This window comes from Nycticebus coucang, chromosome 23 (genome assembly GCF_027406575.1).
Source record: "Nycticebus coucang isolate mNycCou1 chromosome 23, mNycCou1.pri, whole genome shotgun sequence".
In the NCBI taxonomy this organism is placed as follows: Eukaryota; Metazoa; Chordata; class Mammalia; order Primates; family Lorisidae; genus Nycticebus; species Nycticebus coucang.
The window spans coordinates 5,150,087-5,167,200 of record NC_069802.1 but is presented as its reverse complement, the minus strand read 5'-3'; positions in this window follow the sequence as shown (position 1 = coordinate 5,167,200).

Here is a 17,114-nt window from a genome sequence, read left to right as displayed (position 1 = left end):
ATTTGTTCTCTCTAAGCAGGCTGTTCACAAAAAACTCAAGTCCTCTGCTTGTTCAGCCTAGCTTGAACAGAAACCAGCATCCCCAGTTCCAGCTGAAGTTAGCTAGCCTGATCTAATTCCTGGCCATCTGGGGCTCCATCTAGCTGCCTCTATCACCAGCAAAATTGCCTGCTGGGAAGTGAGTGACTCTCTGCCCCTGCCCCCAGCCCCTCCATCTTTCTCTGCCGGCTCCACACCACTTCAGGATGAAGCTCCCTGAGAAATGCTGCCTGTGTGGTATTTTCCTGCCAGAAAATGCTTGAAGATGAGCTCACACTTAGATTTATTTGTTTTAATTATGGAGGTCTGGGCACCTGGGAGCCAATTTTAGAAAATGCGTTAGCTGTTGGATGAGATGATGATAAAGTCCAGATCCAGCACGTGGCTCTGAGATCCCCCACTACTGGGAGGGCAGAAAGATCGTTTGTGTTTTGAAACATCCTACACAAACAGGAATTCAGTTTATATTACTGGTGGGCTAGATAATAAGAATCAACCTTTTCTCTAAAATGAAAAACATTGGATAAAATGTATTTTACATCTCAGTAAAAGCAAGGAAGGATTGAAAAGGTAGGGGGACCTGTCGTGACAAATTTTGAGGGTAAAGCCTGAACCTAGAAGTCAAAGGAAAGTATCTGAGCAACAAAACCACTTTTTCCTAACAGGTTTTACTGACAGTGGACACTTAGTGTGAGTTCTCCAACCTCATGTGGTAAAGGGGAGAAAGTCAAGGCCCAGGGCCATCCATGGAGAGGAAACTGGGGGTAACATTCTTTACATTCAAGGGACCCCAAAATGCTACACGATAAAAGAAATGATAACCACAACTAAACTCTTCTACCTCCTTGAAGTAATAGAACAAGGAAAAACAAACAAAAGGAAGAAACAAACAAGAGAAGAAAGAAAAAAGAAAGTGGGGGGAAAGTCCCCAAGACGTTATGGTCACAGACTGTTTCTCATAAGTGTTTGTACTCTAGATAAGCACAGCCTGAGTGATCCAGGGACCCTCAAGTTGAGACCATCCATAGCTGATGTGCCCCTGTGCTCGGCAAGAACAGATGAAAAACCTCTATGAATTAGAACTCATTATTCATCTTGGGTACTAGGGACCTCACTGAATTTTTCTTAAGGGTGATGACCAGCAAGCAAAACTATTTGGACTCACAAGAAGGCAAAGCAACATGAACAAAAATTATTAGAAAAAAAGAGACCACCTAAATTTCAGATATTGGAATTATCAGGCTCAAATTATATAAATGATGAGTTTGCAAATATCTATAAGTAACCATTAAAAGTGACATAGCATGTTTGTAATAAGAAAGGGGAAAATAGAAACTCTACAAACAAATACAACCACAATCAAAACGAAAACTTAAAACACATATTTGGTAGCAGAGAACTAGTGAGCTGGATGATAGAGCAAAAGAAATTACTTAAAAGAAATTACTTCAAAACCCGTTTGTATAGCAAAGGAGAAGACAGAAAATACAACAGAGAAGCTAGAGACAAGAAAGAGTGACAACATCTTGCTTATTATTATTATTTTGTCTCCGTCTTACACACTTGTGACTGGAACCCCAGGAGAAGAAGAGTGGGAGAGCAGGGCAGAGGCAGTGTCTGAATGGACAATGGTACAGCATTTCTCTGAAAAAAACAACACATCAATCCACAGACACCCCCCAAAGGCTCAGAATGTCCTTGGGATTTTTACACCTAAATACTTCATAGTAGTGTGGAATAGTGGAATGCAGAGAAACAAAGTCTTTAGCCAGAGAGGGAGGGAAAGAGGAAATATCTTCTAAGTATAAGCATATAGACAGACAACAGCATCTCTCAACAGAAATCATGGAAGGCAAAAGATAATGGACATCTCATATGAGCTGAAAGAAAACAACTGCTCCATCAGAGTTCAACCAGAGAAGCAGAACCAGCAGGAGATGTACATTAAGGGACATATTGCAACAACTAGATTACGCAGTTGTGGGGCTGGCAAGGCAGGTCTGAAGCCTGTGTGGCAGCGATGGTGGAGGACAGCCTGAATCTCTAGGCACGGCTGAAGCTACAGTCCACAGGTAGAAAAGCTGCTTCATTCCAGGAAGCCTCAACTCTGCCGTTGATGGTTTTCAATTTACTAAATCAGACCCGTGCAGATTATCTAGGACCATCTACCTATTTAAAGCCAACAGATTGCGGACTGTAATCACATCTGCAAAGCATCTTCACAGCAGTCTCTAGATTAGTGGGGGGGGGGGGGGAGGGGCGGGTGTGGGTTTTTTGTTTGTTTTTTGCTCTCTCTGCCCCAAGCAATTTAAAATAGCTGTAGCTTTCCCCTTAAGAGACAAGGTCTTGCAAGGCACGGAGGCTCATGCCTGTAATCCCAGCACTTTGGGAGGCTGAGGTGGGAGGATTGTTTGAGCCCAGGAGTTTGAGACTTGTCTGAGTGAGAGTGAGACCCCAACTAATTAAAAACATGAAAAACCAACCCAGGCGCTGCAGTGAGCACCTGTAATCCCAGCGGCTTTGGGAGGCTGAGGCAGCAGGATGCCCACAGCCCAAGTCTGAGGTTGAAGTGAGCTATGATGCTACTGTCCTCTGCTCAGGGCATAGGGTGAGACTCTGTCTCAACTAAAAAGAGAGAGAGAGAGACACAGAGACAGGATCTCACTATGTTATCCCAACTGGACTAAAACTCCTGGGCTGAAGCAATCCTTACACTTCAGCGTCCCACGTAACTGGTGCTATACATATGTGTCACTGCACCCTAGATTAACATTTGACTGAGTAACTAGGGACTGTAAACTAACCATGTTGACATACCAGAAGACCATTTCAACCACCAACCTGGAATTCTTTATTCAATGAAAATATCTTTTAAGAATAAGAGCCAAGATATTTTTAGATAAATAAAAACAGAATTCATCACCAGCGTTTCATCACCGAAAGAAATTCTAAAGGATCCACTTCAGGCAAAAGGAAAAAGATCTCAGATAAAAGGTCTGAGTTTCACTAAAGAATCTGAAGAGCAGGCAGCGCCTGTGGCTCAAAGGAGTAGGGCACCGGTCCCATATGCTGGAGGTGGTGGGTTCAAACCCAGCCCCGGCCAAAAACTGAAAAAAAAAAAAAAAAGAATCTGAAGAGCTAAACAAAATAACAAAAGAAACAATACGGTAAATACTTCTGAACTATTAGAGTGTGGGATGGATTGAATGACAAAGAAGTGAATTCAAAAGAAGGAAAGAAGAGAGAAAGGAAAAACCAGAACAAAATCTTTGAGAAGACAGGTTTAAATCCAGATATATTAATAATCATATTATATATAGAGAGAGACAAAATATTCAAATTAAAAAGCAAAAACAATTGACTGAGTAAAAAAATCAGTATATTATTTGCAAGAGACATTTAAAATATAAAGATATTGAAGAGTTAAAGGTTGAAAAAACACTAATAAAAATAATGCTTTAATAGCTGTATTAATGTCAGGCAAAAGTAGTATTAGAGCTAGAGTCACTTCAAAATAACATAAATTCAAGTCATCGAGAAGAAATAAAGAGCTTCAAAGTATATAAAACAGGCACGGACAGATTTCAAGGAGAAATAGACAAATAGTCTACCATGGTAGAAGATTCTGATCACAGATTTAAAGTTTGTCAGAAGTTACAAAGAAGCAGGATTAAAAATGATGAAAACGTCTTACTAAGAATTCTGAAGTCAGAGAATAAAGAGTATATTAACTGAGTGAAATAAATAAATTAAGCTGAGGGAAATAAGTTATGATTTAAGAAAGGGAAGCCTTAGAATTACTAATACAAATTCTCATACACAGAATTTTTTTTAATTTATTTACTTTTATTGTTAAATCATAGCTGTGTACATTGGTGCAATCAAGGGGTACAATGTGCGGATTTCATATACAATCTGAAATATTCTCATCAAACTGTTCAACGTAGCCTTCATGGCATTTTCTTAGTTACTGTATGTAGGCATTTGTATTCTGCATTTAGTAAGTTTCGCCTGTACCCATTCTAAGATGCACTGTAGGTGTGGCCCCACCTATTACCCTCCCTTCACCAAAACTTCCCCCCTCCCTTACCCTTCCTTGGCCCTTTCCCCATAGTCTTGTGCTATAGTTGGGTTATAGCCTTCATGTGAAAGTTATAATTTAGCTTCATAGTAGAGCTGAGTACATTGGATACATTTTCTTCCATTCCTGAGATACTTTGCTAAGAAGAATATGTTCCAGCTCCATCCATGTAAACATGAAAGAGGTAAAGTCTCCATCTTTCTTTAAGGCTGCATAATATTCCATGGTATACGTGTACCACAATTTGCTAGTCCATTCATGGGTCGATGGGCACTTGGGCTTCTTCCATGACTTAGCAATTATGAATTGGGCTGCAATAAACATTCTGGTACAGATGTCTTTGTTATATTGTGACTTTTGGTCTTCTGGGTATAAACCTAGTAAACGAATTCTAGGATCGAATGGCAGGTCTATTTTTAGGTCTCTAAGTATTCTCCAAACATCCTTCCAGAAGGAACGTATTAGTGTGTATTCCCACCAGCAGTGTAGAAGTGTGCCCTTTTCTCCACATCCACGCCAACATCTCTGGTTTTGGGATTTTGTTATGTGGGCTACTCTTACTGGGGTTAGGTGATATCTCCAAGTAGTTTTGATTTGCATTTCTCTGATGATTAAGGATGATGAGCTTTTTTTCATGTGTTTGTAGATTGTGTGTCTGTCTTCTTTAGAGAAGTTTCTCTTCAAGTCTTTTGCCCACCTTGAGATGGGGTCACATGTTCTTTTCTTACTAATACATTTGAGTTCTCTGTGGATTCTGGTTATTAGACCTTTATCGGAGGTATAACCTGCAAATATTTTCTCCCATTCTGAGGGCTGTCTGCTTGCTTTACTCACTATGTTCTTGGCTGTGCAGAAGCTTTTTAGTTTGATCAGGTCCCAGTAGTGTATTTTTGATACTGCTTCAATTGCCTGAGGAGTCCTCCTCATAAAATATTCACCCAGGCCGATTCCTTCAAGAGTTTTCCCTGCACTTTCTTCAAGTATTCTTATAGTTTCATGTCTTAAGTTTAAATCTTTAATGCAGTGAGAATCTATCTTAGTTAATGGTGAAAGGTGTGGGTCCAGTTTCAATCTTCTGCAGGTTGCCAGCCAGTTTACCCAGCACCATTTGTTAAATAGGGAATCTTTTCCCCACTGAATGTTTTTAATTGGCTTGTCACAGATGAAATAACGGTAAGTAGCTGGATTCATCTCTTGGTTCCCTATTCTGTTCCAGACATCTACTTCTCTGCTTTTGTGCCAGTACCATGCTGTTTTGATCACTATCAATTTATAGTACAGTCTCAGGTCTGGTAGCGTGATTCCTCCTGCTTTGTTTTTCTTGCTGAGTAATGTTTTGACTATTCGAGGTTTTTTCTGATTCCATATAAAACGAAGTATTATTTTTTCAAGATCTTTAAAATATGATATTGGAGCTTTAATAGGAATTGCATTAAAATTATATATTGCTTTGGGTAGTATAGACATTTTAACAATGTTGATTCTTCCCAGCCATGAGCATGGTATGTTTTTCCATCTGTTAACATCTTCAGCTATTTCTTTTCTTAAAGTTTCATTGTTCTCTTTGTAGAGATCTTTCACATCCTTTGTTAGGTATACTCCCAATTATTTCATCTTATTTGGCACTACTGTGAAAGGAATAGAGTCCTTGACTGTTTTTTTGGCTTGGTTATTGTTAGTATATATAAAGGCTACAGATTTATGGGTGTTGATTTTGTAGCCTGAGACATTGCTGTATTCCTTGATCACTTCTAAAAGTTTTGTAGTAGAATCCTTAGTGTTTTCCAGATATACTATCATATCATCTGTGAAGAGTGAAGATCTCTTCTGACCCTATGTGGATACCCTTGATCACCTTTTCTTCCCTAATTGCAATGGCTAAAACTTCCATTACAATGTTAAAGAGCAATGGAGACAATGGGCAACCTTGCCTGGTTCCTGATCTAAGTGGAAATGATTTCAATTTAACTCCATTCAATATGATATTGGCTGTGGGTTTGCTGTATATGGCCTCTATTAGTTTAAGAAATGTCCCTTCTATACCAATTTTCTTAAGTGTTCTGATCATGAAGGGATGCTGGATATTCTCAAAAGCTTTTTCTGCATCAATTGAAAGAATCATATGGTCCTTATTTTTTAGTTTGTTTATGTGCTGAATTACATTTATAGATTTACATATATTGAACCAGCCTTGAGACCCTGGGATAAATCCCACTTGGTCGTGGTGTATAATTTTTTTGATGTGTTGTTGGATTCTGTTTGTTAGGATCTTATTGAGTATTTTTGCATCAATATTCATTAGTGATATTGGTCTATAATTTTCTTTCCTTGTTGGGTCTTTCCCTGGTTTAGGGATCAAGGTGATGTTTGCTTTATAGAATATGTTGGGTAGTATTCCTTTTTTTTCTATATTTTGGAAGAGGTTTAGTAATATAGGTACTAGTTCTTCTTTAACGGTTTGGTAGAATTCTGACATAAAGTCATCTGGTCCTGGGATTTTCTTTTTAGGGGGATTTTGTATAGTTGATTCTATTTCAGAACTTGATATAGGCCTGTTCAACATTTCCACTTCGTTCTGCCTAAGTCTTCATAGGTGGTGTACTTCCAGGTATTGGTCGATTTCTTTCAGATTTTCATATTTCTGAGAGTAGAGGTTTTTGTAGTATTCATTAAGGATTTTTTGAACTTCTGAGGGGTCTGTTGTTATTTCTTCATTACCATTTATGATTGATGAAATTAGACATTTTACTCTTTTTTTCCTGGTTTGGTTGGCCAAAGGTTTATTTATTTTATTGATCTTTTCAAAAAAACAACTTTTGGATTTATCGATCTGTTGTATGATTCTTTGGTTTTCAATTTCATTTAGTTCTGCTCTGATTTTGGTTATTTCTTTTCTTCTGCTGGGTTTGGGGTTGGAGTGTTCTTCCTTCTCCAGTTGCTTGAGATGTCCCAATAAGTTATTAACTTCCTCTCTTTCCATTTTCTTGAGGAAGGCTTGCAGTGCTACAAATTTCCCTCTTAGGACTGCCTTTGCAGTATCCCAGAGGTTTTGGTAATTTGTGTCTTGATTGTTGTTTTGTTCCAAAAATTTGGTGATTCCATCTTAATCTCATCTATAACCCATCTATCCTTCAGCTAAGGTTGTTTAGCTTCCATGTTTTTGTATGGGTATGCAGGTTCCTGTTGTTATTGAGTTCAAATTTTATTCCATGATGGTCTGAGAAGATGCAAGGAATAATTTCTATTTTTTTAAATTTGCTGAGGTTAGATTTGTGGCCTAGGATGTGGTCAATTTTGGAGTATTTTCTGTGGGCTGACGAGAAGAATGTGTATTCAGTTTTGTTGGGATGAAATGTTCTGTAGATGTCTGTTAAGTCCAGATGTTGAATGGTTGAATTTAAATCTAAAATTTCTTTGCTTAGCTTCTTTTTGGAGGATCTATCCAGCACTGCTAAAGGGGTGTTAAAATCTCCAACTACTATGGAACTGGAGGAGATCAAGTTGCTGATGTCTGTTAGAGTTTCTCTTATAAATTGAGGTGCGTTCTGGTTGGGTGCATAAATAGTAATAATTGAGATCTGATCATATTGAGTATTACCTTTAAAAATATGAAATGTCCATCCTTATCTGCCAGGTCCTCCAGCAGTTGCAGTTGAGGGAAGATCGGGGCCAGCCCGATCTCATCCCAGGGGCTGAGCGAGATGGTGAGTGTCGACGGCCCGAACAGGAACACACGGAGCCAGGAGTCTGTCGAAGCAGGAACTCAACTTTATTGCAACAAGCAGCCACTTATATAGGGTATGTGGAAGGGGTGGGGAAAGGAGGCGGGGACTGAGGTGGTGTGATGTGTGGTAACAAGGTTGGACCAATGGCATGATACACGTTGGCTGTATCTAGGTAGAGGCAGTTTCAGGCCGGGCCTTGCTGAGTCATTGCTACGCAGAAGTAGCTCGATGGATCTACTTTTAGTCAAGATCAGGAAGTTGCACTAGGTCTCAGGCACATGGCAGGGCCCAACAATTCCCCCTTTTGTTTTTTGTATGGCGCAAAAACATAGTCCCTGTCTTAGGTTGCCTACTCTTGCAGTTTCAGTCTTACCCATCATGGGGATACAAATGTCAACGGTTTGGTCCCTGTCTTAGGTTGACTGAACACAGAGTGATCTTACCCGTCTTTGGGTACTATGAATGTAATCCACCGTGTGGCCTCTCCATATCCTGTCTTAGGTTGTCCCATTTTTGGGATCTTACCTGTCATCGGTGCTATGGAGAGCAGTTAAGAATAATAGTTAGATTCATGGTTAATAAGCTGGTGATATCGGACCTTGACCTGATTTTTATTGCCTCTAACCTTTTTAACAGGGTCCAAAGGTGATAACTAACATAAGAGTAAGTAACGGTCAGGGGAAGAAGGTAGGGTAAAAAACCATGTAGGCCCATCCTTTCTTTTCTTCTCTTTTCTAGATCTTCTTGGAGTGTTTTGATCTTGTTGGCACGATCCAAGATCTGTTGGCATAAAAGCAGCACTTCTCCTGCAAAAATAAATAGATGCCTCCCTAGATGCTATGAGACTCCAGATAGCACTGGGGTCGTCCATTCCCTTGTCACTGGTGGGGGATGAACATCATTAGCATCGTCAGCAGTGGAAGCAGTTGCTTCCTCATTGGGGGTTCCTTCTGTGGGGGAAGTAGAAAGACACTTCTCAGGGGCATTAGACCCCCCTGGATAAATTAAGGTTATCCCCTTCTTGTTGGGACAAGTATTTAAGGTCTCTTGCCAGAACCCAAATGGGTTTTTTCTCGTTTTGAGGGAAAAACATCCGAAACCTCTCCCTGCTGTAAGGAGTGGGTCTGGTCCTCTCCACCCTCCCGTAAGCGGATCTCACCATTGGACCCAGATGGAGCTATAGGTCACTGATGAAGACCAATGCTTTTGAAAGGGAGATAAGCGTGGGTCTTCTTTGGAAAAAATTAAGATATTTAGTGTGAATAGAGCCTTTTTCAATTGATCGTGAGGGGGTATAGACTCCCCCTTTTGTTTTTGTATGCCAGTGGAGTGTGAAATTTTCCATGTTTGTAGGAAATTTGTACAGGATTTGCTTGTAAAGCAAGGGCCATTGTCAGTTTTAATTTGATCAGGTTGACCAAGGGTAGCGAAACATTGGAGCATATGGCTAACGGCATATTTAGTTTTTTCTCCAGCATGTGCTGACGCCCAACAGGTGAAGGCCTCAGGGGTTGGTGCCCGAGGTCTGCAGAGGGGGAACTTGAAGGAAGGGCTGGCATGACTGACAAGTACGAATGATTTTTTTCAGATCCTTAACAGGTATGTGGGGATACTTGTGTTTAAGCCCTCTCCAATTGATATGAGTTAGTTGGTGAAATTGTGTTGCTTCTGTTACTATATTGCATTGTGGCATGGAGGCTAGCTTATCTGCTAATTTATTGCCTGTAGCTAAAAATCCTGGTAGGTTTTGATGTCCTCTAAGGTGTTGTAAGTAAATTGGATTGGTCTTTGTTTGAGTAGAGTTCTAACCTGGATCATTAATGGGGATATGGGATTGGAATCTAATTTAATATGAGCCTCTATTAAATTAGGTAGTAGGTGAACTACATAAAGGCTATCTGAAAATAGGTTAAAGGATTCAGGTATGGAATTAAGGGCCATGACAAAGCAAAAAGTTCTTTGAATTGAGCCGATCCTTCAAGCTCATGTAGGATGGATTTTAAGGGGGTGGGTTTTTGATCTTGCACTAGGGGAGGATAAATAATAATGGAAGCTCCTAGGCACCCTCTGTCTGTAAAGACAGTGAGGAAGGTGGGATTAGGATGCAGGAGAAAAAGTTGTGGTGGTTTCCAAGTTAGTTTGGCAAAGGAATTCATCCATTTGTAAGGACCGTAGTGACAATCAATTCGGCCTGAGAATCCTTCAAGCGCCAGTGCAATTCTATCATTATTTCTCTGAAGCCAGGAAAAATCTGAGAGTTTATATGGGGTAATGATGGAATGGGGTTCAATGCCAAACAATCTGATTGCTATGTCCCTTCCTTTAACTATGCAGTCGGCAATCTGATTGTTTATGGAAGAGACTCTAGGGACTCCTCCCACTGAGAGATGAATCCACTGGATAGGCTCCCCCTTTTGGGCTAAGAGGGTGGTACATAAAGTTTCTCTGGGAAAGAGGTAGAGGATAAGGGGTATGTGGGGATTGAATCTTTTTAAAGAATCTTGGTTTATGGATTGTTGAATTTTAGTCAGTATGTGTTGACAATGAGGTGGTAATGTTATTTGAGAGGTTAAATCTAGGCCTTTTAGAAGATTAAACAGGGGAATTATCTCCGCAGTGGAGATAGGGATCCAAGGTCTTAGCCAATTAATTTCCCCGAGTAATTTAAGTTTCTTGAAGGACCAGTTGGGGCTTAATAGGGGAAACAGTATCTAGGGAGAGGACAGACCCCAAGATTTTAAATGGAGGGATGGTTTGTATCTTTTCGGGAACTATTTGAAAATTATTCTGGCGGAGGATAGCGAGGCATTCAGTGGTGAGTTCTTGGAGGTTATCTGAATTGTGGCTTCCTAAGACTATATCATCCATATAAATGTAGAATAGTATGTTAGGTCGCGTTAGTAATGAAGTGAAGATGTATGTCAAATAATTTTTTTTTTTTTTTTATTGTTGGGGATTCATTGAGGGTACAATAAGCCAGTTACACTGATTGCAATTGTTAGGTAAAGTCCCTCTTGCAATCATGTCTTGCCCCCATAAAGTGTGACACACACTAAGGCCCCACCCTCCTCCCTCCATCCCTCTTTCTGCTCCCCCCCCCATAAACTTAATTGTCATTAATTGTCCTCATATCAAGATTGAGTACATAGGATTCATGCTTCTCCATTTTTGTGATGCTTTACTAAGAATAATGTCTTCCACTTCCATCCAGGTTAAGGGGGACTATTAGCCATTCTTTGCGGTAGGACTGTCCACTCAAATCTTAAATCTGGCCCTCGGAAATTGGTTGAAGGTATGGAAAAGGCAAACCTTTCCATATCGTTTGGATGGAAGGGAATAGAAAAAAAAATCTTTAATGTCTATGACTGTGAGGTAGTAAGCTGTGGGAACTGCGGGAATCCAGGCGAGACCTCTCTGGGGGGTTCCGAGAGGGATCATCCTGTCATTTATTTTTCTGAGGTCTTGTAGGAGTCTCCAAGGGCCATTGGACTTCTTGATTATGAATACTGGAGAGTTCCAAGGGCTAGTAGATGGTCTTAAATGCCCTTGGTCTAATTGTTGGTTGACTAACAAATGTAGATGTTGGAGTTTATTTGAAGGGAGAGGCCACTGCTCTACCCATACAGGGTCCCCGGGTGTCCAGCGAATTTGGAATACGGGGGGATGAGCAGTGGCCTTTAGAATTGGGGGTGAACCCGGGAGTGTTCTTGATTGATTGGTTCGAGGTATGGGTCATCTGGATAACAGTACTGCCCTCTCTGTTTTTGTTGAAATTGCTTTTCAAGTTTATCTTGGGGGTGATCATCCTGAGAGTTGTTATGGTCGGTGGTGATAAATGCCTCCGCCTCACCTAAAATGTCTTGACCCAGGAGATTGGTGGTTAGGCCCGGGACCACAAGCTGGCGCACCGCCCCATGGTTTTCACTAGGGTCCACCCAGGGGAGCCAGGCATCAGTCTCCCAGGAGGTAGATTGGCCACCCACGCCTAACAGGGGTGGTCGGTATTAGCCACCAAGATTGGGGTACTGCCTCTTTCCTGATAACTGTGCAGTCTGCCCCAGTATCCATGAGGAATTTGAAGGATTTATCTCCAATTGTAAGGGTTATTTTTGGTCTCATGCCCACAATTAGGGGAATGGTCCAAAGAGTTTGTACTGGTCTGCTCCCCTTTTTTAATGGGGCTGGGGATAGCCCTGCAGGGAGTTTAAAGGCTCACCTTTGAGATTGAATTTGGATTTGCAATCACGGGCCCAATGAAAGCCTTTTTTACAGCAAGGGCAGGGGTGCGGGGGCCATTCCTGCTTGAAGTGGCCCTCTTTACCATACCCGAAACATGTCTGCTTGCCTGCAATAGGGGCTAATTGAAGGGCATTAATAAATGTTTGGAGTTCTTCCTGGCGGTCTGCCTGAAGTGCCACAACCATCACACTTGTTTGATGGGACGTGGAACCAACATCTCGAGTAGCTATGATCCACCTCTCCATCGCCTGGTTTCTTAACCCCGTGCAGGCAAGCTTACAATCAGTGGTCATGCCATCCCAGACTAAAGAACGGACAAATCAATCCGTAACTCTCCAGCAGGGAACTTTCTTTTTAGGCTTTTCTGGACTCTGTCTATAAAGGTGGAGAGGTCTTCTGTGTGTTTCTGATTGATTCCTGCTATGGGGGATTCAGTGGGGCCCTCATCTAATTTCTTCCATGCAACTAGCCCACTGGCTCTGACCTGATCTTGGTAAGGAGCAGGAATAGCTGCCTGCTGGAGACCAGTGGAAAACTGATCAGCCGTACCAGAAAGCATGCCATAAGTTATGGGTATGGGAGGTGGGCGCTCTGATTACGTTCTCCCTGAACACGGCACTCCTCCTGGAAGTAGGCCATCCACTTAAGGAATGTGGGGCCCGGGAGTACTGCTTTGGCTAGTTCTTTCCAGTTTCGGGCTACGCATGCTTGCGCTAGCCCTTCAAGTATGGTTTCTGCCCAGGGTGAGTTAGGGCCGTCCTCAGAAACTGCCTTTTTTAGATCTTTGAGATCTTGAGCCTCCCAGGGGTACCAGGCTGTGGGGCAATTACCTCTGGGATTAATATTAACCTGAAAAAGGTTGGTAGCTCCGCCCTCAGTACCGCTTTCTCCACCATATGGAGGAGGTGCAGAGGGGGCCCGGAAAGGATTAGTTGGAGGATTGCCAAAAGGGTCGAGGGAAGGAGAGAGAGGTTTGGGTTGACTCGGTGGGCCAATGAGGTCCGCCAACTCAGGGCTCTGATCTGGGCTCAGTTCTGCTTTGGGACTTTTGTTCTCTGCTTCTCTCAGGGTCGATGCTCCCTCCGTTTTCTTGGGGGGATGGAGGGGAAAACAGCCGTTTAAGGCAAATACAATAGGGAGTGTCCCAAGCGGGGGATTCTCCCCCCTTTTTATATGTGCTCTTCTGATTAATCTTTCAACCCTATCCCATGTGTCCCAGTCAAAGAGGTTGCTCTCCGGAAGCCAGGGTGTGACCTTAAGTAAACATTCCCAGGCTTGAAGGGTCTGACTATCCGAGAGGTCTAGTCCTCTGCTTTTGAGTAAGATTTTAAGAGATTCCAAAGCAGGGTCAAATTTGGAATTGGACTTCCCCATAATTTATGGGGGTACACTCACCCGCAGACCAATTGGCCCATCAGCGATCTTCGTGTGGGGAACTGAGTTCCTCACACGGGGCACCAATCTGCCGGGTACTACAGCAGTCACAGTTGAGGGAAGATCGGGGCCAGCCCGATCTCGTCCCAGGGGCTGAGTGGGATGGTGAGCATCGACGGCCCGAACAGGAACACACGGAGCTGGGAGTCTGTCGAAGCAGGAACTCAACTTTATTGCAATAAGCAGCTGCTTATATAGGGAAGGGGCGGGGAAAGGAGGCGGGGACTGAGGTGGTGTGACGGGTGGTAACAGGGTTGGACCAATGGCATGATGCCACTTTGGCTGTATCTAGGTAGAGGCAGTTTCAGGCCGGGCCTTGCTGAGTCATTGCTACACGGAAGTAGCTTGATGGATCTACTTCTAGTCAAGATCGGGAAGTTGCACTAGGCCTCAGGCACATGGCAGGGCCCAACACTTATCCTTAATTATTTTGGTTGGTTTAAAGCCTATTGCATCTGCAAACAGGATAGCAATGCCTGCTTTTTTCTGCTTTCCATTTGCCTGGAATATAGATGACCATCCCTTCACCTTGAGTCTATATTTGTCTTTTAACGTAAGAGCGATTCTTGTATGCAGCAGATATTTGGCTTGAGTTTTTGTATCCAGCCAGCCAACTTGTGCCTCTTTAGAGGACAGTTTAAACCATTCACACTAATTGAGAATATTGATAAGCCTTTCGAGAGTCCGGTGGACATTTTTAATCCTTTTGCAATTGTGGAAGTTGGAATTTGATCAAAATTTTCTGGGTGGGTTTACTTTTGTGGTGGAGGATTACACTGGTCTTTATGGAGGATAGGTCTGAGAATATCCTGGAGAGCTGGTTTAGTTATGGCAAATTTCTTCAACATGTGAATGCCATTGAAGTATTTAATTTCTCTGTCATAAATGAAACTCAGTTTAGCTGGGTATGGGATCCTGGGTTGAAAGTTATTTTGTTTTAGGAGATTAAAAGTCGATGACCATCCTCTTCTAGCTTGAAAGGTTTCAGCAGAAAGATCTATAGTTATTCTAATATTGTTCCCCTTGTAGATAATGGTTTTCTTTTGTCTGGCATCTTTCAGAATTTTCTCCTTCATATTAACTTCAGTGAAATTGATTATGATGTGTCTGGGGGATGTCTTATTTAGGTTAAGTCGTGCTGGAGTTCTGAAACTGTCTGCTATCTGAATTTCAGAATCTCTTGGCATGTCTGGAAAGTTCTCCTTCATAATCTCATGGAGAAGAGACTCTGTGCCTTGTGAAGCCACTTCATCGCTTTTGGGGATCCCTATAAGATGAATATTGGTTTTCTTCAAATTATCCCGGAGCTCTCTGAGAGAGTGATCTGTTTTTGCCCTCCATTTCTCTTCCTCTTTGAGAATTTGGGAGCATTTGAAAGGTTTGTCTTCAATGTCAGAAATCCTTTCTTCTGCTTCCTCCATTCTGTTACTGAGGGATTCTACTGTGTTTCTCAGATCTTTGAGGGCTGCATCTTTTTGTCTCAATGTGTCAAAACTTTTGGTCATTTGGTCTTTGAATTTGTTAAATTCTTGAGATATCTTTTGGGTTACTGCTAGAAATTCTAATTCAATCTTATTTGCTATCCAGATTCTGAATTCGATTTCTGACATCTCAGCTATTTGTTTGTGCATGGGATCTTGTGCTGTGTCTGCCCCATTGATCCTTAGGGGAGTTGATCTACTCTGATTATTCATAGTGCCAGAGTTTTTCTGTTGATTTTGCCTCATGATTGCTTTTCACCATTGTCTCTGGCTGTCCTCAGAGTTGGGGAGGTGTCTCTCCAAGATGAGACCCCAGTGGGATCACTCTATTGTTGCTGGATCTTTGTAGGAAGTGGACCTTTGTAGTTCCTCTGGGGCTGCTCCAGCTAAGGAGTTGTGGTTGTGGAAGCAGCTCTGGAGCGTGACACACCTGGATCCAGCAACAGGGTGGGAGGTGGTGTGCACGGTTCTGGGAGTGCCTGGTGCCCAGTGACTTTGGCACAGAGAGCCCAATGCTCCAGCAATCTCTGGCCAGGAGAAGGGTTCTGTGCAGAGGCAGGGAGGGCTCCAGAGGGCACGTGTCTACCAGTATCCCTGGCCAGACGAGTGGGCCAGTGTGGAGGCTGGGAAGACGCAGGGTTGCGCAGCTCCCGCAGTTCCTGGTCAGGGCATGCAGAGGTCCGGTGGTTGTGGGTTGCAGGTCGGGTTCATGGCACAGCTCTTATGGAGGTCCAGGTAGCACCAAACCCAGGAGCAACAGCTGGAGGCTCCAGTGTGCCAAAATCACCTTACTCTGCCCCTAAGGGTTAAGGCTGTAAAGCAGCTCAGTCCCCACCTTTAGGCTGCTCAGTCACTAGGTTACTAGGTCCCACCCGATCCTTGCTCTGGGACCCTGAGGGCAGAGTTTGCCGGGGCAGTTCTCTCCCAGTGGCTCCCTGTGGTCCAGCTCAGGAGCTCAGTCTGGGACCCCAGACAATGGCCAAAGTTCTCCACACTCCTGCTCAAGCTCTCTCCAAGGCAGTTCAACTGAGTGCCAAGTCCAAAAACACCAAAACAGTTCACAGGTAAGGCCTTTCCGGTTTGCAGTCTCACTGCTGCTTGTACTTATGGTTGCCGGCGGGATTAGGTTGATCAAACGGATGCAACCACTTGCCAGTTTTCCACTGTTTTTGTCCTCCTCTTGGGTCTAGAAGTCCCTTGCTGATTCCCTGTATCCTCAAAGGGATGATTATAGGCACATCCCACCAGCCAGAGATGCCTGGAGTCTTATCTCCCCAGACTCACTGTGCCCAATTGCAGGGAAGCTGTTACTCGGCTGCCGTCTTTAATCTCATCATACAGAGAATTTATGGGACATTATTAGACATGAGAACAGTCACCACCACCAATACAGAGACACTGGGGGACGACGCCTCTCAAATGTGTTTTGCCCCGATGAGTTTTGGAGAAAGAGAAGGCATAAATGTAGAATCAAACCGTGGCAGATGGAATCTAGCACTCTGCCTACGTGTCTTTACACTGGAAGAGGCAAAGACCAGGCAGGAATGTTTCCTACACTTGAAATTAGAAGCCCTGAGACCTGGGTCTTTCCTCCTGTCCCCAGCCAGGACTCATCAGCTATAATTAGCCAGGGGCCTTGGGAAGAACCAAATGTTGTGACTGCCCATTTCAGCATGCTAAAAAGGAGGTGTCCTTGTTAAAAGGGTTTGACACCCTCCAAAGACATTCCATCCAACCTGAACCCTGGCCCTGTGCCACAGCCCCAGGAAAGCAAATAAAACAATTTTGCTGTCTTCCCTTGCAATCTCTCCTGGAAAGGATTAGGATAAGCATAATGCACCTGGTCACCTTGGGGACATCCATGCTGGACTTTATGTGAGTAAGAAATAAACTTCCACTATATCAAACCAGTGATATTTGGGGCTATCTTTTCAAGCAGTTAGCCTGTCCTAACTAATGTATCATCTGTAGACAAACTGCAGCTACGCTCCCAAATACAAGAATTTTATCCATTCTGTAAGTTTTCCTTCAGCTTGAACTCTGACCAAGTGTATAATCATTTAGATTTTATACCTAATGATGTCTGATCTTGCTTAAAAAAAACAGTCTTCATTC